The sequence below is a fragment of the Platalea leucorodia genome (assembly GCF_965183815.1).
Source record: "Platalea leucorodia genome assembly, chromosome: 4".
In the NCBI taxonomy this organism is placed as follows: domain Eukaryota; kingdom Metazoa; phylum Chordata; class Aves; order Pelecaniformes; family Threskiornithidae; genus Platalea; species Platalea leucorodia.
Genome location: NC_138826.1, coordinates 18,720,556 through 18,726,555, shown reverse-complemented (window position 1 = coordinate 18,726,555; position 6,000 = coordinate 18,720,556).

Genomic DNA, 6,000 nt, shown 5'->3' with positions numbered 1-6,000 from the left:
GGCTCTGCTCAGAGGAGAGCTCCCAGGCTCTCGGTTCCACCAGGACGGCTCTCCTGGCCCGCTTACCCAGTAGGAAGTCAACCCACTGTTGATAGCAGCTATCACCAAGAAATGCCTTTGAATCACTGTTTAAAATGGTTTAATTGTTCCTGTAAACAAATCACAGCCAAATTTGCCATCATTTCAGAAACTGCGATGGTAAACCAAGTTATACTGGCTCTACCCCTCTGAAAATGGGTTTGTGCTATTTAAACCTGAGAAAGGTTTCAGTACCATTTTGGACAGGCAGATTGATCACAGTAACACTGGCATAACAGATTTGTCTGCCTTGACAGGACGAGTGAGTCACGGACTAGTTCTACACAGCTCCTACTCTTTCTGCCCAACTCCACAGTCAGTATAGAGCGGTGCAGGACCGAGACATCCCCCTTCCCACACCCTAAGAAGGCAACAGCTGGTCTAAAAAAAAACAGAAAAAAAAAACCCAGACCCTGAGTAGTGTTGCAGTCTGAAAGACCTAAGTCGATGTTGTCTTATTGAAAAGTGGTTTTTGTCTTTTTCATGCCACCATTTGTGTTAGAACATAAAACACTTTCTAGCAGCTAATGAAACATTGAGAAAGACTCCCTGTGAATGCCCTAGAATTTGGGGTTGGTCTCATAATGTATATCAATGCCTTGTGCAGAATCCGATTGCCAATTTACATAACCTCAAAATGCAACACTAGCAGTTTCATTTGCCTTGCACTTCACACTTCAATTCAGGTACCTAAAAACCTAAGTAACAGGCATACAAGTAGTTTGGGACCTACTGATGTATGGGAACTTAAAGTTATAAGAGATACCTATTGAAAGATAATAGTTATATTTCCTGAGAAGTTTGGAGGCATGTGCTCTAAGGTTGGGGAACTGGCACCTTTCTTCATCAGTGCTATGTGCTTTTGTTCCTTCTTCATATTTTGACAGTCACCTTTGACTCCGAGACTGTAAGTGGCACATGGATTGGCACAGAACCAGAAACAGCCATCAGTGGGAATAACCCCAAAACCTGGGAAGCCCTGGTGTTACTGAATTTGTTCTAAATTATTTCTCAACTACTACTATCTACCATTGCCCCTTTATGAAGGGGGGGGGAGGGAAAAGCAATTCTTCCTTTATCTCTCATTCTGGAACTTGATTCATAACCTCTCGTTACATCTTTGCACTGAGAGGAAAGCATGTCTAGCTCCTTTTGAGAGTTCATCAGGTTCTTGTGACTGAAGACACATTGCTTGCAAGAATGAAGAAATTCATCCCAGAGTCCTTCTGCAAGGAAACCAGCTGTCTTTCTGTGAACTGGTCTAAAAATAAAACAAACAAACAAAAGTACGCAAGGAAGCAGAACTCTTGCCACGTAGGTTTTGGAAAGGGCTTCTCACATTACTTTATAACCGCTGACTGATCGCCTACCTTTTCTGGGACAGTCAGCCTGCAAAATGAAAATGTGTTAACGTGGAAGAACGTATTCATGTGATGTTTGGAAATATATAAAATGCCACATATTACTAGCAGTGCTTATGTCAGTACCATGCGCACTGTGGCATATAGAATCTGGGAGGTGCCATGCAAAGCCCTCTATCAGCAACTTCCCAAGTAACAAGGCCAGGCACAGGACAAGTCGTCCTTGCTGCTACAGCATCTCCACAGCACAGGGCTTCTTCCTCCACAGGGATGCCAAATGCTGTCTTAGTTTGCATTTATTCTTAAAACAACCTCTGTTTTGTGCCAGGCACTGAACAACTTCTTACGTTTATATTTGAAAGAGCTTTAATGTCAAGAAATTGTGATTTTCTTCTTCCATCTTCCACTCTGCTGATAAGGTTTGAATATTTAGACAAAGCCTTAAAATATTTAGACAAAGCCTTAAAATATTTAGAAGTTTACAGTTCATTTCAGCAAACATAAAAGCACATTTCATATCCTTCTTTGTCTTTACATACCTGGTGCATGGTAGTCATTCAGGACCTCTCACATGGAGAACGCTTATTCGGATGCTAAAAATGTCACATGTTTACACTTGTAAATCACCATTAGCAAATGATTTTCCTAATGCTTTAGACAATATAGTAGCAAAGTGCAGCTGCTTCAGCCAGAATGGTATTTTAGTGATTTTTAAGAACTTAATGAGATCAGGTAATTGACTAGTGAAGCTAAAAATTTTACCTTCAATTAAACAATCAACAGCTCCGTACATCAACATAATCATCTTCGCCCCTCCACCTCCCTGTTATCAAATCAATATGTGGGTAGCAGTTGTCTAAGAAACCACTTCCTCTGCGCTTCTAAACCAGTGTTCAGGACCCATTTTAAAGCATTTATTCAATCAGTCTGGTGTAATTTGCAAATAATGGAAAGTATGTAGTAATGCAGATTCCGTAGGCAACTAAGGAAAAATAAGGCCTTAATTCGTTTGTTGTTTAATGGCATTATTTATCCTACATTTGTTCTGGTGCAACCAACAAATAACTTAATACTCTACATTTTAAAATATAATTATATGTGCTTCAGTTGGCAGTGCTAGATGTATTGATTATATACATAGGAAATAAGATTCTACATGTCGTGTTAATGAACCATGTGTTTGATAGTTCAGGAGACAGTCATGAGGCAAAAGTATCACATTTGAAAAAAAAATGCACAAAAACATAAAATAATTTTGTCAGGAAACCCCTTCCAAGGGCTGTATTACAACAGAGCAATCTCGTTTTGGAGTGGTTGATAATGAATCAATATAAATTGCCCTCCCCAACCACAACTGTGAGCATAAGATACTTACTACTTGAAGCATAGGGAACTTCTGCTGTCTTGCAAAAGGTTCTGAAATCAAGCAGTCGTATCCCACTACACGCTACATCCAGAGGAGTTCTGGTGTCATGTAATCCGCAGGCATCTGTAGCATAGTTCTCTTCTCCAGCAAGAACATTTGTTTCCATCTGCATGTAGCATATATTTTGTTACAGCAAAAATATCAGGCAATGGTTAAAAAGGGAAAAAAACTGCAGTGCGATGTGGAGATGTTAACAGGTAAATTAGTGACTTTCCAGTTTAAGGTTTTTTTTAATTAAGGCATAAAATATATTCTAATATATGCTGTTATTCACCACCTGCACTTCCTGCGAGTGTGCCCTGAGCGCCCAGACACTCCCAAAGGTTTGGGGAGGGGGGAGGTAGCTGGTGGAGCAAACCGGTCCCAAGCATGAACAATATTCATTATGAGAGTAGCACTGGCAGAAAATGCGTGTCTTTTATTCAGCTATTGCAGCGTCAGCATTGTCTTCTCGTACCACAGTATGGGAAACCGTGAACAACATGAAGACTACCTGCATGCAGCTCTGACCGAGATTTTCAAAAGTGACTAGAGATCTGATTGGGTTCAATCCTCAGCTTCCCAAAAAGAGTTACCATAAAGGGGTGTGATTTTGGGGAACTGTTGTACGTCTCCTCCCTGCTCACAGAGGCGAGATCCAGGTGGCAGAGCCTGCCGAGAGCGGCTGTCTCTGCTGCTGCCACTATTGCTGCTGCACCACTGAATAAAATTAGACTGCTTCGCTCAGGGTAAGGTGCTCGGGGCAGGCGGGGAGGGAGGCTGTTATTGCCACAAGGAGACAATATTGTACGAGGCACAATACTGGTGACTGAGCTAATGCTGCCTGTGTCAGCCTCCAGGGCCGAAGCCAAAGAAGTGGGCTTAGCTTGGCAGGGCAGACCCCATCCATCTCCTAGCAGGGTGTGCTGACCGCTAAGTTATCCCAAAATCTTACCAGGGTGGAAAGCTACAGTCTGAGACCCTGCTGCCAGGGCAGTCTCTGCACTTTGCTCAAAACAATCATTTGGCAAATTTCTCTTTGTCATTTGACAAACTTCAGAAGAAATTCCTGGTTTGCTCCACTGCCTGCACCAGGATGCGGCGGGGCTGCAGAGCCACCGTCCCATCCCGCTCCCTGCCGCTGAGCCCCTGAAGCCTCTGCTACTCACAGCACTGCTCCTCCTCAGCTGTTCCCACCCTGAATTATACAGCTCTGTGTTTGTTTTCAGCCAACAGAGCAAGTCATTCACAGTTCCTGCCCACATCTAACTGGCACTGACATGCTCAGAGCAAAATTTAATCGGGTATCTTACTCGCCAAGGAGCCCAGAACCAACCAACTAAACTCCCTCAATTAGCAAAACTTTCTCTGCTGTGCCAGCAGAGCTCTGACACCCATCACACAAAATAAACCAAGTTAGTGCAGACCTTCTCTTTAAAGTGTTACCATCCTTTAAACTGCTTACGCTAACTTGGACTATTTTCATTCAAGGTAGGTTTGGAAAGGGCTCCCCTGGCAGAACCAAAGGGGCCTGGTGATGACTGGGAGGACAAGTCCCTGGAGAGTAACCTCGGCCACTGGCCCAGCCTTTTGCAGAACTGGGTCTTTCTACACCTTAGGTCTACAGCAGGTCTGAGCTGCCCTCTGATTGACTCTGTGCGCTAGATTAGGAGGTTTTTGGCTGGGTAAGAGGGTTCCTTCTCATATAGAGAAGGAAGTGGAAGAACTGATGTGTATAAAGCAAAGCTACTTCTTCCCCTTTTAACCTATGATCTTTATCCTGATAACTGCAGTAAGTCATTGAGATACAATTGCATGGCAGCGGACAGTTCTGACTCATTTTAAAACGGCTGTACCCTCATGTGGGTGTATCCCAGGACAAGTACTCTCTTTCAGTACGTCTAGACTAGGATAAAAGTTGTGTTTTTAAAGATATTAGCTAACGCAGCTTGACTAACACGTTTTGAAACCTTGCATAGATAGGACAAGTCAAATGCTAAAAGGTGTTAAAAACTGTTTGCTAAGTCATTCTAAAAATACAACTTTTATACCTGTCTAGACAATGACAGAATACTTTCTAAAATGACACGCCATGCTCATGGGAAGTCCCACTGCAACAGCCAAGGAGAATTATAGCCTAGGAAGCAATCAATAAGAAGTTTCTCCACAAAGGTCTTCAAAGCAATGGCACAGACTGACAGGCGGGGAAACCCTGAAGGCCTTGTCTAGACAACAAGAGAAAAAGATCCTTTTTTCAGTAGATTTAGTTCAGTCAGGCCCTCTTTTTTTCAGAAGGAAAACCTACTAAAAGTCTACTAAGATCACCTTCCGCTCAGTTTTAGCAGGTCATAGTTTGGGCTCCTGGCTGACTGTAACTCAGCCTGCTAAAATCATGTTAAAGGTATTGAGGTCTATGTGTTTGTCAGATGGGATTTTTAGTCCTTAAATAAGGTTGATTGAATTAGGTCTCCTGGAAATGGCCCTTTCTCTAAGGCTGATGAGATGGTAGGTCTTTTTTCCATGCCCATTCAGTCTTGTAACCCAATTCATTTGCCTAAATTGTACCAACAAACAAGTTGCAAAGTTCAATGTGTCTTTAGCATTAGTATTTCTGTGAGCACGGACTCATTTCCTTCAGGCCACCACACAGCAATTGGTTTTGACTTTGACTTCGACTTCATTTTACTGAAATGTACTCAGACAAAACCCTTGATCTAATCTACTCCTTTAAACAGCTACTTGAAAATGTCTAGCCTGCGTGCATGCACACATACCCATTGTAACAATTGTCTTCTACAAAGTCAGCAGATAAATTCTTAGTCATTAATATATTTCCTTACACTGTTTTGCTTCTATCAAGCTGACTGGAGAGTGAACAAGTTAGAGTAACTATTTCCCAGAATTGTACTAGCATCTTTGACATCTTAAACAATACTTTCAGGAAAGAAAAAAAAATAAAAAAGGGAAAAAGTCACTACCACAACTGAAGAGCAAGCATGAGCCCAGCCCCTCTGACCGTTTAGTGTCAGGCCCTTTTGTATATGGGGAAAAAAAAAAAAAAAAAGACTATTAGTTCTATTTATTATTAAGGCTTAATGACATGGATGGGTATCAGTCTGGTAGGAAAAAAATCTACATCTCAATTAGTTCATTAGA